Raw genomic sequence first — 20,566 nt, 5'->3', positions numbered from 1 at the left:
GGGTGGGGGAGGAGTGTGAGCGCGGAAGTCAGCGCACATGCACGGGTGCACTCACAGAAAGCTCCCTGAAGGCACAGTGCAGCCTCAGAAGCTCAAGATTTTTCACATGAAAAATGAAGTTTTTAAAGAAAGGAAAACATGTCCCTTGTGTGACTCTGTCACATGAGTAGGGACATGTTAGAAAAGAGATTTAAAAATTTCCATTTAATTTTAAATTAACATTCGAAGCCTCATCCCGCCCATGGATGAGGTTTCCTCAAAAATCCAAAGGTCGCTTGGCCTTTTCGCTCGCCCATAACCGTAAGGTTGGACGGGCAGGGAAAAATTCAGTTGAATTAATTAATTAATGGGCTTAATTGCCATCTTGTCAGCAGGCACGCTGCCAACTCCCACACTTGCGCACTGACCAAAATATCGCATGAGTGCGCAATGATGTCGGGATGCTCGCCCAACGACATCGTGCACTTTTTCATGCTCGTGTGTCGGGTGTGCGCCCACATGACGAGCTGAAAATCCAGCCCTAAAGATCTAATCAGTTCTATCTTTGAAACGTAAAACTTGTAATTCAGTGAGTGCAACATCTACTTTTTACTTATTGAAGCTAATCTCTTTAGAATTACTCAGCTGTGATTCACTATGGTGCTATGACAAAGATATCCTGTGGTTTAGAAAGAAACAAAAATCAAAGTACTACTTGTGAGGTTGGAGGCAGGATGAAACGAAGGAAATTCCGAAGTACGTTCAAAAACCACATGATCATTTTGGAGATCAAATGGTTAATTACTCACACATGCCAAAACCATCCAACTTTAATAGACAGAAGCACAATCAACAGCAACAAAAAAACACAACCCTCGACAATAAAAACCGTAAAACAAATTCTTCCTTTACAGAATTGAAGTTTTAAACAGGATATGTGATACAGTTGAAGTGTTATGGAGAAAAAAAGAGGGAGCAACAATTTCACTATAAAGAAATAATTGATTTTAAGAGAATTAATTTTCGATTTTACATGATGAAAATACCTTTTGATTTAACATTATTGTATCAAAAATTAAAAGCCTATTTGATTAAGATTATTTGACATTTTCTGGTCCACACACAGCACAAAAGATACTCCTAAAAACAGACTATTTCCACACTGTTTCCTAAATTCTAGAAATCCTAGTTTCAACACATCAATAGGACAACATCCCTGTTGCAGTGTGCTCCAGCAACGGAAGACCACTGCTTCACACATCTCCCTCCCTGAATGTTTCCCCCAAAAGCCTAAGTCAGGACTAAATTTAGGAACAGGTGACCAGTGGAGGAGAGCATAAGTAAAATAATCACCATTACTTCTCAAGGTCATTATGTCCTGGCTGCATTAAACTTAGTCAAAGTACACAGTGCCGCTGTCGTCTTTCAAATAAAAATGAGCGAATAGGGAAATTAGGGTTACCAGGCACTAGTAAGTTTCTTTATTTTAAAAAAATTCTCAGGGCACTTGTGAAACGTGCAAGATTGTATTTACTGCCCACCTCTAGTTGCTTGTTAAGCCACTTCAGAGAGCATTAAGAGTTCACATAGCTGGACCAAACTGCGGTGGCAAATTCCCTTCCCTGAAAAAAGAATGAATGAACCAGTTGGGCATTTGGAACAATCTGCAATTTTTATTATTATTTCTGGTGTGGTCAAAAATGGATCGTGTCCACAGGGATGCGATGTACAAGCCTCTAGATAAGGGGGGAAAAACGTGCCCAACATCGCCCTCATCCTGATGGCCACCTTTGTGTGCGGCTGCATCAAGTTGTGCGTAGACCTTCGGTACGCAAACACCAAGTGTCACTACGTGCTGAGGTTCTTTCTACCTGTCCCCGGTGTTGCGAAGGATGGGTCTGGCCACGCTGCTGTGGAACGCTCCAAGTAGTTGGACTGTGCCGTACCATCTGTCCCTCGTGGAAAAATTTATACAGAGAAACACCTTTGACCACAAGTCCATCAGGCAGTGGTCGGCACGTAACGTCTTAGAGGCTCTGCGGGAAGAGGAGAGGATGGATCCTGTCGGATGGTTTCCTGAACAGACTGTCAAAGTAATTTGGCAGAATGCCTCATCGCCAGAACTTTCCAACAAGCACCAAGGCGTAGCTTGGCTGGTGATGAGAAAGGTCCTCCCCATCAGATCCTTCCAACACACCAGGAGTCTCACCCCCTCTGCACGTTGCCCTTGAGGTGGCTGTGGTGGGGACAAGACCGTTGCTCACCTCCTTGTGGATTGTGCCTTTGCAAAGAAGGTCTGGAGAGAGATGCAGTGGTTTCTGTCGAGGTTCATCCCAGTCAGTTCTGTGACACAGGACTCTGTGCTCTACGGGCTGTTCCCAGGGACACATGCCGAGACAAACATCAACTGCAGCTGGAGGATCATCAACTTGGTGAAAGACACTCTTTGGTCTGCCTGAAACTTGTTGGTCTTCCAATGCAAAGAGTTGTTCCCGACCGAGTGTTGCAGACTGGCACATTCCAAGGTCCAGGACTACGTGCTGAGACACGCACTAAAGCTTGGGGCAGCTGCCACAAAGGCACAATTGGGAAAGGTCGCTGTCTAAGACCTTTCTACCATAGTGCACCGAGGGGCTGGGAATTGTATAGACCCCTCGGGCTGTACGGCTCACAATGAATGTATGCATTGAATACTAATTGTATTATAATTGTATTGAAGCACCTCAGAGTGAAACATGATGTATGTTGATAGTGCAATGGTATTGGAGTTGTCTGTAATGACTACATCAAAATGATTGTAATATTCATCGATTGTATTGAAGCACCTCGTGATCCATGTGTAAAAGTTGAATCTGATTGCACTTTTTGTGATGGCGATTTAGAAATGTTTTGTAATGTTCTTCCAGATATTTTATGAATAAAGTTTTTTTTAAAAAAAAATATACATTTCTGGTGTGAGACAACAAATCACCAGATTTATTATATTTAAATTTCACAACTTTCCTTGGTAGCATCTGGTCACAATCTCGAGTTACTAGTTGAGTACCTTAACCACTACACTTGGTACAACTTCTTGTTATTACTCCCTCGCCCCTTCCTTCTCCACATTCACCTACCTACCCAACTCAAGCATGTTTTCAATAGCGTTGCACAACTCGCAGATGAATTTCTACAAGCTTTACAACATAAATGCAAACTAATTAACATATTGACCGTTGCTACTTGCACTGATGCTAAAGCATTGAAATTGAAAAATGAAAGATTTCACATGAAAAAAACTCTGGTTAGAAAGCCTTTCATGTTTTTAAGTGCATTACAACATCAAATATATTGTCTTCACAGGGAAAAAAAATTCAGTGAACGGATTTAGGATCTACAGAACAAGAAACCTATTGGAGAAGTCATTTTAAGTACAAATAGGCAAGGCTAAAGATGACAGACATCAACAACATGTGAAACAGTTTGATTTAACAGCACAGGTGATCACTGAGAAAACAGATTAATGCTTCTATCAGTCATGTATGGAAGCTTGACTACGTGCAAAGTTTAGTTTATTGCTCTTGCTAGTTGATTTGGAGGAAGCAAGAACTCTGAATTTGAACTATTTAAGCTTATTTGTATTGTGCATGCATGGGATGTCAAGTCTTTGCATGCTCCTACAGTGCCTCCCCACCCCCACCACCCACAGAGTGCCTCTTCATGCAGAAAGCTGAACAGTTGGACTCTGATACCTAAGTGATGGGAGCGGGGCACATGTCAGTGGCCAGGAAACCCGAGAACGTGGAGATCCTGCCAAATTTATCGAAGGAACCTCATCAGAATGTTTTTTACTCTATTTTCCACCTGGCAGCTGTCCAGACTGAAGCCTAGCCAGCTGCCTGGCTGCAAAGCCTGTGGTAGAAGATTGTACCCAGGGACCACTTGGGATGGCCCTGCCAATCGGAGATTGGTGACGGTTCAGAGAGCAGCAACCTGAAAGGAGGCAGAGAAAGCAGGGGTGAGATTAAGGCAAGTTTGTTTGAAGGGTCAGGGTGTGGAAGAATTCCTGCTCCACAAGAAGCGCTGGAAAAGCACTTACCTACTCCCTCCGCCCTTCAGCTGCTAGATTTCCTAACCCTTGCTCACGGCCATTAACCATTTAAATGGATCACAGAATCTGATGAACGGGGCCTCATTTAATTATCACAGACCTGCTTCTTCAGAGCAGGTTACTAGGCCAGCCCTAAACACATATGGTTTAAACTGGTAGTACGCATGCTTATAGTGGGTTTCACCTTTTTGAACAATTTAACTCTTGCAAGACCCTCACCCAATAGTCATGGTGGGGTTAAAATTACTACCCAGTTATCACTTTTTAAAATAAACCTATTACCAAACTGAGCAGACAGTCCAAAAACTGGATTGTCTTATTGAAAGTAAATGGATGGTCACCCTGTTGTACATATTAGATAAAAATAAGTATGCTTATTTTATACCTAGCCATCATAGTCACAAACATTTGTAAGATAACTTTCCATTTTTAAGCTCGCTACAAAACATGATGTAACTTCTTAGTAAGTTAAATGAAAGTGTTGTGCAGCAACCATCAGAAGTTTTTGTATATTACTTTAGCTGGCATGATACTACTGGTTGAAGTCAATAGAGAAATATAACAAACCAAATGGTAACCACACAGGAAATAAAAATGTCTTGTATGCAAGGTTTGATAAAGAGAGATATTCCACACAAACTGTAATGAAGACCAACAGTTGAAATTAGTTGAATAATATTTCTTGTATTATTAGCTAAAATTAACATGGTGCAGACTTTACCTCTTTACCTAAAATTATGCAGCATTATAAGTCTTTCTGCAGTGTTATGCTTCCATAAGTAATTTAATACTATTAACATTAACTCGTCCGTTTGACATGGGAGAATTCATATAGTAAGAATTATTGTAGCCTCTTTTTCAACTTCCAATATGCTATAAGTTCAGTGGGCTTCCTATTTTTCCCTGTATACATGAGGAATGTCACTATGATAATAAATAACTGCTCTGATGAGATTATGTCAGCATTTGTGCATTAAATAACAGGACTTGCAAATGAACAAAATTGGGCTTATTTTCAAAAAAGTAATCTGAATTGACTAAGGCCCCTTAAATCATAAAGTCAAAATTCAATCGACGGGTTTGTATCAAGTGGCAGGCCACAGAGCAAAAATTATGTGGGTTTTCATCAGTAGAATGTTGTTAGCAAGATTTCAACTAATCCTGGATGGTTATTCAATACAAAAAGATGTAAAATTAGTTCAGCTATTGAACAGCAAGACTAGTTAACCAAGTGCGATATACAAGTGTTATGTTTAATTCGGCCTCAAGTATACAACATCACATGTTACAATGTTATATTGCAGAAGTTACTGACTTATCTTTATTAAATATCAAATCACATATCTATGTTATGGATTTTCTTGAAATCATCTTTTACAGTGTCTGAATAATCTCTGCCAGCTGCCACCTTATGGAGCCTGTATCTACCTAAGGAAGGAACACAGGTTGAAAGACTAAATGTGTTTCACAAAGATTTTTGCACAGTTTGAGATTTGCAACAAAGTTATGTGTAGGATCACTATTTTGTAGCCTTGCTTTGCAAAAATTGTTCCCTCCATTGGAGTAACTGCAATCAACAGCAAGAGAGGGAAAGGAGAAAAGAGATATTCCTAGGTATGTTGGTCTTAACAGCATTTAGCATCGGATGTAATATCAGACAAAGATTGTGTATGGAAATAGGAAATACAATGTAAGGTGAGGCATTAACCAGACCAAAGCAGGAAAGTATGTAAAGACGCTAAACAGAGGCTTAATCAAGAGAAAATACACAAGTGATTAGTTGAAACTACTTTAGCTAACAAATGTTTCAGAAAATATTGACAAAGAAGCCCAAAGACATGGGCAAATTTGCTGGAGGTTACAGGTTGCTTTAATCCTGAGAAACATTAGGTTATTACAAACCCTTCACTTATTCTGTTTCAAACTACACTATTTAAACTGGTTATATTTAAATTACAGGAATTGTTCAGGAATGAGAGCATCACTTCAAATTGAGGGGGAGTTGAAAGGTCTGCTCAGATGAACTCTCAAAAACATTCATGATACAAATCAAACAGAGGTTACGTATTTAATATTATAAAAGCTAAGTATGTGCTTGGTTTCATTTTATTGTCAATTTCCTGTCTGCAAGAACTAGAAATTCCCTTCAAATTCATTCTGACCTACACAGATTTAATTTTTTCTATACTTTGTTGGAAAGAAACTAAAGGAGTGCAAGTAGTAAAAAAGTATATGCCCATGTATTTGTAAACAACAGTAGTTCTATCAAGAGAAACATAATGATAGATTTTCAAGTTATTCCAATACAGCTGCTCATAGTGAAATCAATCTATTGTGCTTACTGGAACAAAGTAGTTTTTTTTTGCCTTAACACAAACAGTAGGCTTGTTTTTGTAGAGGCTAATATCTGCTTTGGCACCTTTAATAAGGCGACTAAGGGCTACATATTTGTTAATCTGTATTAAACCAGAATCTGACAGTTGAGGAAATGATTAGGCATGGGATATCAAAGGTAAAAATTGTGGTGATCTCTGTGCTCAGGTCTCATTTACTACCTCACCCCTTCACCCAAAACAGAAGGGTTAGACAAATTAGTTCAACTGTGATGCATCAGAGGGGACAAAAAATGCAAATTCTCCAGTGAAATCTACCGTCGTGTGAGTTGAAGTCAATGCAAAGTTGATTCGTAATATTTTAAATTGAATATGACAACACAAAAATCTTGACATTGCAAGTGATTTTTTATGTCTTTAATTTTACAACCATTCTAATTATGAGAAATGAAATATGGTATTTTACTATATCAGATTAAGAAGTGGTTGATTTTTTTTCAAGTTTATTCACACAAAATACATTTCAAAGGCAACATGAGTTTCCATCATGACATAATGTGAAACCAGTGTTCTGTGTAACCATATATCCTTTCATCCAAGTGACTTTTTGGTAGCATAATGCACCTTCCTTTCAAAGAAGCAGATCAATCAATTTGACCATATAAATCCATCTTAATATTTTAACTCCCAATCTGATCAAAAATGTCAATGTTAACCAAGTTTCTCCCTCTCACCCTCTTTGCAATCAATTCCAAGCAGACTGCACCCATTTACTGCTACAATAGTGAATTTCTAAACATAATCTTTCAAATATCAGTCCCTAAATAATTTTGAGAGTCTTTTTCCAAAAATGATACTTCAATTTCACAACCATATACACGCAGTACAGCAGATGTACGAAGCAATGATTTCCCTTCCTGGGCCAATGGAGCAAAGCTCAATATTGAAATCACCGCTACATTTTTCCCCCACAGTGAAGGATGCTAAAATTAAACTAAAGCAGTCAGTTATCGTAAGATAAAAACACTAACGAAAACAGAAGTATCCAATATCTGTTACAGGAAATGTAATTCCCATTAACAATAGTGCTTATTTAGTTGGTTACACTTGCCTTAGTTCCACTGCCTCAATTCTCTGGCTTTTTTTAAAACTTGGTAGACATGGACATTTGGGAAAGTCTGCTCCATTACTGACATTGTAAATCCACAGATCCTGGTCAAGCTCTTGTCCAAACCACCAGTCAAAATGCTAAACCCAACAATGGAGGAAATATAGATTAACCAAATAATAAGAAAATGTGCGATTAGGGCCCAATTTTCTGTATGTTCCATTCTTTTGCAGCCGTCATTTGAACAATTTAGATTTAAAGGCAGGGAAATTTACTTTTTTTATATATATATATATATATATATATATATATATATACACCATATATATATATATATATATATATAGATAGATAGAGAGTATATATAACAAATGGGTTAAAAGGAGTGATTCAATCCAGTTAATGTTAACAAATTACTTGAGCATATTGATTGATGAACACCACTCCCTCCATCCCAAATCAAATACAGCCTGATTTTTAAAAATTCTTTCACAGAGTGTGGATGTCACTGGCTAGACCAGCATTTATTGCCCATCCCTAATTGCCCTCGAGAAGGTGGTGGTGAGCTGTCTTCTTGAACCGCTGCAGTCCATGTGGTGCAGGTACACCCACAGTGCTGTTTGAAAGGGAGTTCCAGGATTCTGACCCAGAGACAGTGAAGGAAAGTCAATATAGTTCCAAGTCAGGATGGTGTATGGCTTGAAGGGAACTTGCAGGTGGTAGTGTTCTCATGCACCTGCTGCCCTTGTCCTTCAAAGAGGTAGAGGTTGCAGGTTTGTAAGCTGCTCACAAAGGAGCTTTGGCAAATTGCTGCAGTGCATCTTGTAGATGGTACACACTGCTGTCGCTGTATGTTGGTGGCAGATGGAGTGAATGTTTAAAGTGGTAGATCAGGTGCCAATCAAACAGGCTGCTTTGTCCTGGATGGTGTTGAGCATCTCAAGTGTTATTGGATCTGCCCTCGTCCAGGCAAGTGGAGAGTATTCCACCACACTCCTGACTTCAGGATTGAATGCAGCTCCAACACCACTCCAGAAATTTGACACCATCCAGCATATTATAACCCCTTCCAGCCTTATAACACATTCCAGGTGCCGTGAGATGTATTACATACAAAATAATAGATGCAAATTTTGTCATCACTAAGCTTAGTGATAATGACACCAATACCCTAGAGGATCAAATAAAAATCACAATTCAAATCAGGACAGTTGAATGTGCTAACACTCTTGTGTGATACTTCAAATTCATCATCTCAGGATCTGTCCTTCCTCCTGTGTAATATCTGACAATCCTCTCTCTAGACATAATCCATCTTTGGAAGGACAAAATCTACCAGTATCTTTTATGGGTCAGATACAAAATTTCATTCATCTATCATAATACTTCATTAAAATCCTGTTGTCATCACCAATTATAATCGGGTAATGGGAATTCAAGACTGAAATCCAGCAACAGAATCCAGATGAAGCCATAAACCACAGCAGTCGTAGTACAAGGCTTGATGGAAGCTGTTTGAAGCGACATTTGGGCAACATGCACCTACTTGCCTCAGCAAATATATACTAATCATTAGCAATCTTGCAGCAACCACCACATTGTTAATCGCTGTAGACTTGTCAGCCAGCAAGATTGCTTTTGTCTCACCTCTGCAGCTACAGGATTTGTAGCTTGTGTCAGGGAGCTCCCTCAGGTCTGCAGCAGGTCATGCTATGGATGACTGTGGGAGGGAGGGGGGATTGTAGGCAGAAGCTGTTGCAGCATGTCTACCAACAGAAATCGAGGAGCTGCTTTTATTAGCAGAAACAGAGCCGAGTATTGTTGGAAAGGCTGAGATCAGCAGCTAAGTGAAGGAAAAGGATTCTCAAAGTAAATTAGAGCACCAACCAGCAATGCAATCCAAGGACTCTTACTCATCCAACTGAGGAAAGGGGTTACACCCTCTCATTATGACAGGTAATCAAAGGTTTTACTTTGTAAGTAAAAAATAAGCTGACTGCAACATGAAATTATAAAATTCACAACGTTATGCAGTACTTCCAAACAATGCAACGAGGCTGCTATGTAGTCACAGCTACCAGGCTCAAAACTAGAATCAACTATATTGCATTTAAGCATTCTTGGAGACAATAGGGAATTAAGGCAATGTCTTCTCCATTGGTGTTCAACTCTTTGCTACTGTGATTGCATACTGCACAGTTGGATGATTATTTATAGCAGGTAAGTAAATGCATTCCAAACAGCTAATGTTTTACTACAGGCTAACTGGGACTAGCTGATTTTTGCCATCAGAAACCAAAATCTTACCCTACCCCACCAAACCCACACCTCAGGATTGACAAATTGTATCATTCACACATTTCTCAGATAAAAAGAGAATTTTGCTTCCATAGTTTTGAATTGCTTTTTTTAACAGGACTGGAAATTTATACAGTATGAATCAAAAATAGGACCATGTCACCAGTATGTCAAGGAAGTTGTTCAGATACTTAGTGGCTGGTTAAAAGGTCTAAAAGGCAATTTCATGAATCAATTTATTCCAGTGCCTAGAAAACTGGCTGCAGCAAATAATCAAAAATTATTCACCACTGAAACAACACAAAGGGATATAAAATAGGAGAATATTAAAACATTCTCTTAGGCTTAATACATATTAAAATAGGTACACTCTTTCCTTCAATTGCTTGCACTAAAAAGAAATTATTTACTTTTGCAAGCAAAATTAAACCACCCATTTGAAAACAATTAAAACTGAATGACTGCTTTGTGTTTGTATTGTTATTAAAACAATATTTCATTTCAATTTCCGGCTCTTGCAACCAAGTGACTTATTACAGTGAAGGCTGAAACAATTTCAAAATTTGTTTCCCTTCAGATTTTTTTTAAGCAACATAATTAGAAAAACAACAACGCTCTCCCCTCTCCCACCAACTTAGGTATTAAAAAGGAAACATTGCAAAATTTATACACTACGAAGCAAAGTGAAATACTCAGTCACAATAAACAATTTGTCTTAAAAGCATTTATAGCATTAACGATAAAATAAAAGTGATTTTTCTTCTTATCCAAAATTCAAATCCCATATATTCCACTGTGATCCCACAGCACAGACAACAGTGCATTCATAACATGGTATTCTTAATCATTAAGCACAAAGACTGCAAAGTAAAGTTTCTGGTTTGAAATAATGCTCTGCTTTCAGTTTTACTTTTCTTCTGCAACTCAACTATAGTTAACATATTGACTTTCAACAATTCTCACCTTTGCAGGCAGGCAGGAAGTAGCCCCTAAGGCCTACCTCGTTAAAGAAAAAAATATTGCATTATACATAAGGTTGGTAAATTCGGCTTAGATGGGTTCCGGGCAATTTAGCCTGCCTCCAGCTACCCCATCCAGTAAACTATAACCACATTTTCCCTCTTATGTTTTTATAACTAATAAACAAAATAATTCAAAGAAAAAAATTAAAAATGCACATTTTTCATGATTTTTCTCCTGGTTTATACTTTCAGTAACCAGCGGATTAATATTTATTTTTTTTAGAAACTGCAGGATAATCCTGGAGGGTTGACAAACCTGTTTATATCGTACCATTTAAGATCTCAGTACATCCCTGCATATTTTACAGTTAGTGAACTGATTTTGTGATACAATACCCCTATACTTTGGGAAATGATAAAACATAAAATCAACCAAGAATTATACAAACTCATTCAACTAGTAACCATAAGCATAAAACCCTGAATAAACCAGGATGTAATTTTCACATTTTTAGCAGGTTAACAGTACAAGTCAGAAGCTATTTTAGGCTTTTGTACAGCAAGAATACTGCAAAATTAATAGATTATGGAGCAAAACAAAATTTTCAGTGATAAACAATGAGGCTTTGCAGCACTTCAATTTTAAATCAAAGATTTGCTTTGAAGTGCTGATATTTTGTCTCTCTCCATCTGCCCAACGTTGAAGCAACTTCGGCTAGCTGCTCTTATACAGCAGTTTACTCACCAGCACTTTTTAATTCAGGCTCTGATTTTAAAGTGTCACTTAGAGAAGAGTACATATCTACCATGACAGTTAGATAGCATGCTAGCTGGTCATCTTGTTCACTATTAGAAAGAACAAGAGAAACAAGATGCCAACCCTTGAAAACATACCCCTTATTAAAACGAAAATGCCAGTGAGCAGGGAAATAATTCATTGAAGCTTTTGGGAGCACTGACTCAACTGGGTGGGTGATGCCTGGCACCCGTAATTTCTTAGCCTGTGGAATAGGGTTTCAGCTTGCATCAATTCAGTTGGATAGGGTTGCACTCTACTCACTAATTCATATCCCACTAATCATATTTTGTCTTAAAATGAGACTCTAAAATGAACAGTAATTGGAAGAGTGGAAGTGGTGCACAACACTTATAAAAAAATAAAATAAATAATTACCTTCAACTATCAGAGTATACTTTCATGGTAACAGGTCACACTGACTTGAGGCAGTACAGTGGCATAACATGTTACTCTAGTAACTGTCTGGAGGGCAGTGGCATAGTGGTATTGTCACTGGACAAGTCACTGGACATGATTTGGGGACCTGGGTCTGAATCCCACCATGGCAGATTTGAATGGTGAAATTTGATTTCAATAAAAACCTGGAATTAAAAGTTTGATGATGACCACAAAACCCATCTGTCTTAACCCATCTGATTCACTAATTCCCCTTTGAGGAACTGTCTTTCCTTACATGTGACTTCAGGTCCACCAACAATGACCTCAATTAGGGATCGGCCTTGCAATTAGGGATGGGCAATGAATGATGGCCTAGCCAGCAACACCCACATTCCATGAACAAATTAAGAAAAACTCTCCACTGGTCGGAGCTAGCCGAAGATGGTTGTGCTTGTCGGAGGTCAGTCAACTCAGTTCCATTACTGCAGGAGTTCCTCAGGGTCCTAGGTCCAACCATCTTCACCTGCTTCATTAATGACCTACCTTCCATCATAAGGTCAGAAGTGGGGATGCTCGCTGATCATTGCACAATGTTCAGCACCATTTGCAACTCCTCAGATATTGAAGCAGTCCATGTCCAAATGCAGCAAGACCTGGGCAATATCCAGGCTGATAAGTGGAAGTAACATTCGCGCCACTTAAATGTTTCATCCCAGGCAATATCTGGTGAATCTCCTCTGCACCCGCTCCAGTGCAATAACATCCTTCCTATAATGTGTCGGCCAGAACTGCACACAGTACTCCAGCTGTGGCCTCACCAAGGTTCTATACAACTCCAACATAACCTCCCTATTTTTGTAATCTATGCCTCGAATGATAAAGGCAAGTATCCCATATGCCTTTTTCACCACCCCATTAACATGTCCCTCCGGCCAGGATTCCGTCCCAGGATTTTGACCCAGTGACAGTGAAGGAACGGCGATATATTTCCAAGTCAGGATGGTGAGTGACTTGGAGGGGAACTTCCAGGGGGTGGTGTTCCCATCTATCTGCTGCCCTTGTCCTTCTAGATGGTTGTGGTCGTGGGTTTGGAAGGAATGTTGAAGAAGCCTTGGTGAATTCCTGCAATGCATCTTGCAGATGGTACACACTGCTGCTACTGTGCATCGGTGGTGGAAGGAGTGAATGTTTGTGGATGGGGTGCCAATCAAGCGGGCTGCTTTGTCCTGGATGATGTCAAGCTTCTTGAGTGTTGTGAGACCTGCACTCATCCAGGCAAGTGGGGAGTATTCCACCACACTCCTGACTTGTGCCTTGTAGATGGCGGACAGGCTTTGGGGAGTCAGGAGGTGGGTTACTCGTTGCAGAATTCCTAGCCTTGGTTGTAATGGTTGGTAGTGGGGGATTCAGTGATGGTAATGCCATTGAACGTCAAGAGGTGATAGTTAAATTCTCTCTTGTTGGAGATGGGCATTGCCTGACACTTGCGTGCCACGAATGTTACTTGCCACTTGTCAGCCCAAGCCTGGATATTGTCCAGGTCTTGCTGCATTTGGACACTGACTGCTTCAGTATCTGAGGAGTCACGAATGGTACTGAACATTGTGCAATCATCAGCAAACATCCCCATTTCTGACCTTATGATGGAAGGAAGGTCATTCATGAAGATGGTTGGGCCGAGCATACTACCGAGGAACTCCTGCAGTGATGTCCTGCAGCTGAGGTGACTGAACTCCAACAACGACAACCTTGTGCTAGGTATGACTCCAACCAGTGGAGGGTTTTCCCTCTGATTCCCATTGACTTCAGTTTTGCTAGGGCTCCTTGGTGCCACACTCGGTCAAATGCGGCCTTGATGCCAAGGGCCGACACTCTCACCTCACATCAGGTGTTCAGCTCTTTTGTCCATGTTTGAACCAAGGCTGTAATGAGGTCAGGAGCTGAGTGGCCCTTGCGAAATCCAAACTGGGCGTCAGTGAACAGGTTTTTGCTAAGCAAGTGCCACTTGATAGCACTCTTGATGACCCCTTCCATTACTTTACTGAAGTTCAAGGGTAGGCTGATGGGCGGTAATTGGCCGGGTTGGATTTGTCCTTTTTGCATACAGGACATACCTGGGTAATTTTCCACATAGCTGGGTAGATGCCAGTGTTGTAGCTGTACTGGAACCACTTGGCTAGGGCGCGGCAAGTTCTGGAGCACAAGTCTTCAGAACTATTCCTGGAATATTGTCAGGGCCTATAGCCTTTGCAGTATCCAGTACCTTCAGCCGCTTCTTGATATCACGGAGTAAATTGAATTGGCTGAAGAATGGCATCTGTGATGCTGGGGACCTCCGGAGGAGGCCAAGATGGATCATCCACTCGGCACTTCTGGCTGAAGATTGTGGCAAATGCTTCAGCCTTATCTTTTGCACTGATGTGCTGGGCTCCTCCATCATTGAGGATGGGGATATTTGTGGAGCATCCTCCTCCAGTGAGTTGTTTAATTGTCCACCACCATTCATGACTCGATGTGGCAGGACTGCAGATCCATTGGTTGTGGGATCGCTTAGTTCTGTCTATCACTTGCTGCTTATGCTGTTTGACACGCTAGTCCTGTGTTATAGCTTCACCAGGTTGACACCTCATTTTTAGGTATGCCTGGTGCTGCTCCTGGCATGCCCTCCTGCACCCTTCATTGAACCAGGGTTGATCCCTTGGCTTGATGGTAATGGTAGAGTGGATATGCTGGGCCATGAAGTTACGCATTGTGTTCGAGTACAACTCTGCTGCTGTTGATGGCCCACAGTGCCTCATGGATGCCCAGTCCTGCGTTGCTAGATCTGTTCAAAATCTATCCCATTTAGCATGTTGGTGGTGCCGCACAACATGTTGGAGGGTATCCTCAATGTGAAGGCAGGACTTCATCTCCACAACAACTGTGCAGTGGTCACTTCTACTGATACTGTCATGGACAGATGCATCTGCGGCAGGCAGGTTGGTGAGGATGAGGTCAAGTATGTTTTTCCCTCTTGTTGGTTCCCTCACCACCTGCTGCAGACCCAGTCATTTACGACTTGGCCAGCTCAGTCAGTCGTGGTGCTACCAAGACACTCTTGCTGATGGACATTGTAACCCCACCCAGAGTACATTCTGCGCCCTTGCCACCCTCAGTGCTTCCTCCAAGTAGTGTTCAAAATGGAGGAGAACTGATTCATCAGCTGAGGGCGGTACGTGGTAATCAGCAGGAGGTTTCCTTGCCTATGTTTGACCTGATGCCATGAGACTTCATGGGGTCCGGAGTCGATGTTGAGGGTTCCCAGGACAAGTCCCTCCCGACTGTATACCACCGTGCTGCCACCTCTGCTGGGTCTGAACGTCCAGCTTGACTAGTCTGTGAGACAGCTCTCCCAATTTTGGCACTAGCCCCCAGATTTTAGTAAGGAGGACTTTGCAAGGCCGACAGGGCTGAGATTGCTGTTGTCGTTTCCAGTGCCTAGGTTGATGCCGGGTGATCTGTCTGGTTTCATTCCTTTTTTGTGACTTTGTAGCGGTTTTGTTACAACTGAGTGGCTTGCTAGGGCATTTCAGAGGGTATTTAAGAGTCAACCACATTGCTGTGGGTCTGGATCTCAGGTAGGTCACAGACCAGGTAAGGATGACAGATTTCCTTCCCTAAAGGACATTAGTGAACCAGATAGGATTTTACGACAATCGACAATGGTTTCATGATTCATCATTAGACTTTTAATTCCAGGTTTTTATTGAACTCAAATTCCACCATCTGCCGTGGTGGGGTTCAAACCCTAGTCCCCAGGACATTACCTGGGTGTCTGAACAATAAAACTACACCATCGCCTCCCCTAATGTTATGAACAAGGAAAGAAAAATATGATGCACATAAGATGCTAGTAATTTTCCCTGTTTTCACAGAACTGGAAGTACTAGGGTGTTCCTGTTCACAAGGTGCCCTGTGACAAATTTAGGCTTCCAAGCCAGAATCAATATGTCACTTCTAAAACGGAATATCCTTCCTCATTTTCATAAACCAAACCAAAATATTACACCTGCTAGTTCTAGTTTCAAAATTATTTTACTAAAGGTTCAGCTTTAAATATGGGAAAACTGAAGTTACATTCAGCCAGCATTACGCACATAACTTACTTAAAAGTCACAAGAATTTTTAAATCGTACTTCCTCCTTCTGAAAAGAAATACTTTATTTTCCAAAATGGCTTCCTATTTATTCTGATTTTTTCTGCAAAAAATATACAAAATAGCCCACACTGTTTTAGTAACAATTTTGACACTTGCCACAAAAGCTTACCACCTCTGCATTTAAAGAGACAGTAACTAGTTTGGGACCGTTCATAATAATGTGTTAGGACTGAGAGAAACATCCTGGGTGGGGGAGGAATCATTCACTGGCAGATACAAAAAGGTACATTACTTTACCTGATCTCCTCAGCTGCCTTGTGTAGAATTTTTCTGCTCTCACAGGTTTTTCAAGATAGCACCACTCTACTACACGGCAATGCTGAAAGATGGAAATAAAGAACCATGATAAAGATAGTGTGAACTGATAGGGAGAAAAAAAACAAATGGCTGAGATCAAGAAACAGGGTAATTGATTGACAGTCACAAAATCATCAGACAAAAAAAATCTTGTCAATTGTAGAGGAAATAGAAAAAAAGTCTTAAAACAGCAGCTGACAGTAGAAAATCATCTAAGTTAACAGGCAAGAAAAAATGTTTTGGGTTTTTTAAAAAAAGTTCTTTTGTGTACATATATCAAAAATGGTCCCTTAAACAAATAGAACTATGTGTAGCATGCTGTGTTTCATTAGTTATGCTGCAGTCAGGATCAGCAATAATGGTATATTCAGCATATTGTTTCTTCTGACCTACCATGGACCAAACTAATATCAGCACAGCGCCAACATTTTCTCAGTTTCTCTAACATTCTCTCCGAATTTCACCAGCATTCTAGGAATTAAAAATTCCTAATGTCAAGTACAGCGTAAAATTTAGAAGTCTTTTAAATGTCAGCTACTCATAACACTCCAGAGTTGTGTGGCACTTTCCACGTCACAAAAGAAGATACTAGCAGAAACTGAAGCTTTTTGATGCATTGTGAGTAATGTTGTGAATGTGTTGAGTACTGAAACACGAGTCTTAGCGGCAGCATTTCAGGTTTGATGATTTTGACACAAAACAACGCCAATTATATATAACCACAAGTGACAACTGGTTCTACTCTTAAATATTAAACTGATATTTCAATACCTAAAGTCAAAATAGCTGTTGAACATATAAAGAGGATGCCACCGAGATACAACAGCCCCATCATTTCAGATAAAAGCAGAAAACTGCGGATGCTGGATATCCAAAACAAAAATAAAAATACCTGGAAAAACTCAGCTGGTCTGGCAGCATCTGCGGAGGGGAACACAGTTAACGTTGAGTTCGTATGACTCTTCAACAGAACTAAGTAAAAATAGAAAAGAGGTGAAATATAGGCATTTCAGTATCGTTCTGAATACACATGTAATCAATGGGAAAATACATATGCAATGGATTAAAGCAGAGTGAAAAAAAAGTTGAATATCAAACAATAAATGGATGACAGCATCATTCATAGTCCTTTCAACCTCTACAGTTGGGAACCATTTGCCATGCATTAACAAACAGCCTATCATTGTCTTGAACAACAGTACTTCGAGGTATACGCTGTTATTGTTTTATGTGTATGAAATAAGCCAATCACATAACTTGTACTCAAATCTAGTTCGCATTTTATACAAGATATGAAGCAAATCAAAAATACATAAAAGTTACAAAAATTTCATTCAACAACTGAATCTCAATTACATAATCAAGAAAGGGCTACTCATCAGGGGTGTAATCAGCTTTGATTTAAAACATGACAACACACTTTCCACAAATACTGTTTGGAAGAGCTGAAGCCAGCAGTGTACATACAGTATCTACAAACATTATTGTATTCTTCCACATCATTTTATATTTGCATGCAATAACTACATAGTAAATGCATTTTTCTGTGACAAAATGTCATTTAAGCACTAATACTTTAACAGAAGCTGATATGAACTTGCCACGTGCCCGAAAACTCTGTCTTCCCCTTAAACACAGACACCACACTTCCTGTGAGCAGTGGCTGAGGGACATTTCAATTAATAAATGTTACTTCCTACATTAAATGTGGAATAAAAACGAGCCAACTGTCAGCAGTGCATTCACCTTGAAAGAGGCTACTCTTCCAACAGCCTAAACAAATTCGAAAAGATTATTTTCTGCATTCAGTCCAGGGTCTATTTGAAAATCAGCAATTGCCATATTTTGGTGTCACACAAGAGTGTGGATCAGACTCAGGAGTCATGGAGATATCGAGGCTCCCCAAATCCAATGGGTTTCCTACTGTAAAAGCAAAATACTGGGGGTGTTGGAAATCTGAAACAAAAACAGAAAATTGCTGGAAAAGCTCAGCAGGTCTGACAGCCTCTGTGGGGAGAGAGACTCAGAGAGAGAGACACAGACAGAGAGAGAGACACAGACAGAGAGAGAGACACAGACAGAGAGAGAGACACAGACAGAGAGAGACACAGACAGAGACAGACAGAGACACAGAGAGACAGACAGACAGAGAGAGACACAGACAGAGAGAGAGACACAGACAGACAGAGAGAGAGAGACAGACAGACAGAGAGAGACACAGACAGAGAGAGAGACAGACAGAGAGAGACACAGACAGAGAGAGAGACACAGACAGACAGAGAGAGAGAGACAGACAGACAGAGAGAGAGACAGACAGAGAGAGAGACAGACAGAGAGAGAGACAGACAGAGAGAGAGACAGACAGAGAGAGACACAGACAGAGAGAGAGACAGACAGAGAGAGAGACAGACAGAGAGAGAGACAGACAGAGAGAGAGAGAGACAGAGAGAGACACAGACAGAGAGACAGATACAGAGACAGAGATAGAGATAGAGAGAGAGAGAGAGAGACAGAGAGAGACAGATACAGGGAGAGGGAGAGAGAGGGAGAGAGGAACGTTTCCAGTCCGTGTGAATCTTCTTCAAAACGTTCCTATTGTAATTGGGTTTTATACACATTTAATTTTATTGCACGAATCACATTCTCTGGTAACCCAGATGTACCATAATCTCCAGCTCTGGCCCAGCCTGAGGTAACAGGGGTTCTCAGGCCTATAACCAGATCCCACATACCTGCAGCAATCAAACTTTCCAGCCGCTCGCCCCCAACTTTCTGACACCCTCTCGCTCTACGGCTGACACATGCTTAATTCCACCGACGCGGGAATATTTTATCCCAGGCTCGAGCCTCTCGGCTTCAAAATAATTTCCCGAGAAACTGTCGATTCACAGGTTTCAATGATGTTTTTTTTTGACGCACTTGGGGCCTGGCGAAGATGAGGAGGGGGGGGGGAAAAATCCCCGACGCACAAACTTCAGCCGACAACCTACCCTGGCTGACGAGCGATTGACAGCCGGCTCCGCCAATCCGAGGCCGGCCTCCCCGCGGGGCCGCCCCGCCCCCGCGGGGGCTCCTGCCAATCGGCGGGGAGAAGGGGCGGGAGGGTTGGTCGAGAGGCGCCGCCCCGCCCCCCCGCGGCTGCTCCGCTCGGCGCTCGTCCTCCCGCCGGCCTCGCGCGTTGCTCCCACAGGCCAGAGTGGAGGCACTGGGACCAGTCAGCGGGGGCGGCGATCACTCCCTGGAACAGCCGCCGCTGCGAAATCATCTGAGTTCCTGGCAGCGATGACGTCTTGGCCGCTGAGCGCCAGTGCCAGAGACCAAATTGATGGGAGTTTTGTTGTCAATCAAATGACTAACCCTTTTATTCCCTCAAGAAAAAGGAAACAGGCAATTGCTTATGGTTTTATGCAGCATTTTGCATATTTATCATCATTTAAAAAAGCAAGATCTTAAGTTCCTGATTTCAATTGGCAACATTAGATTTTGCTTCTGAATCCAAAGCCAACCTTATAGAGGGTCATAAAAGCAAAAATACTGCCAATGCTGGAAATCTGAAATAAAAGCAGAAAATGCTGGAAAAACTCAGCAGGTCTGGTAGCATCTGTGGAGAGAGAAACAGAAAAAGAAGCTCCGAAGAAGGGTCATACGGACTTGAAACGTCAACTCTGTTTCACTCTGCACAGATGCTGCTAGATCTGCTGAGTTTTTCCAGCATTTTCTGTTTTCGTCCATGCTGATGTTTATGTTCCACACGAGCCTCCTCCCACCCCTCTTCATCTCACACATTGGCCTGGATAGAAGACTAGCTAGCTAACAGGAAACAGAGGTTAGGCACAAATGGGTCTTTTTCTGGTTGGCAAGATGTAACGAGTGGTGTGACACAGGGATCTGTGCTGGGGCCACAACTTTGTACAATTTACATAAATGATTTGGATGAAGGGATCAAAGGTATGGTTGTTAAATTTGCTGATGACACAAAGATAGGTAAGATAGTATGTGGAGAACACACAGAGGCTACAAAGGTACATAGATAGGTTAAGTGGTGGGCAAAGACCTGGGAAATGGAATATAAAGTGGGAAAGTTGGAAATTATCTATTTTGGCAGGGAATATAAAAGAGAAGCA

At 41.1% G+C, this 20,566-nt stretch overlaps 1 protein-coding gene across 3 annotated transcripts in view; it reads right to left on the bottom strand.

The window, feature by feature from the left end:
- Positions 1-19,399, bottom strand: part of stat3 (signal transducer and activator of transcription 3 (acute-phase response factor)) — a 53,707-nt gene extending 34,308 nt beyond the window's left edge. Inside the window, exons 1-3 of one of the 3 annotated variants that reach the window (XM_078529234.1) lie at positions 19,175-19,398; positions 17,335-17,414; positions 16,383-16,464 (exon numbers count right to left, since the gene is read on the bottom strand). The gene's annotated coding sequence lies outside the window, so the exon portion shown is untranslated. Of the gene's footprint in view, positions 1-16,382; positions 16,465-17,334; positions 17,415-19,174 lie in introns of all 3 variants that reach the window. The other 2 variants (XM_078529233.1, XM_078529235.1) reach the window with 2 other exon arrangements.
- Between the last annotated feature and the right edge of the window lie 1,167 nt (positions 19,400-20,566).

Source organism: Cetorhinus maximus, chromosome 25 (genome assembly GCF_964194155.1).
Source record: "Cetorhinus maximus chromosome 25, sCetMax3.hap1.1, whole genome shotgun sequence".
Classification (NCBI taxonomy): domain Eukaryota; kingdom Metazoa; phylum Chordata; class Chondrichthyes; order Lamniformes; family Cetorhinidae; genus Cetorhinus; species Cetorhinus maximus.
The sequence above is the reverse complement of the archived record's forward strand: the minus strand, read 5'-3'. Positions and strand labels throughout refer to the sequence as shown.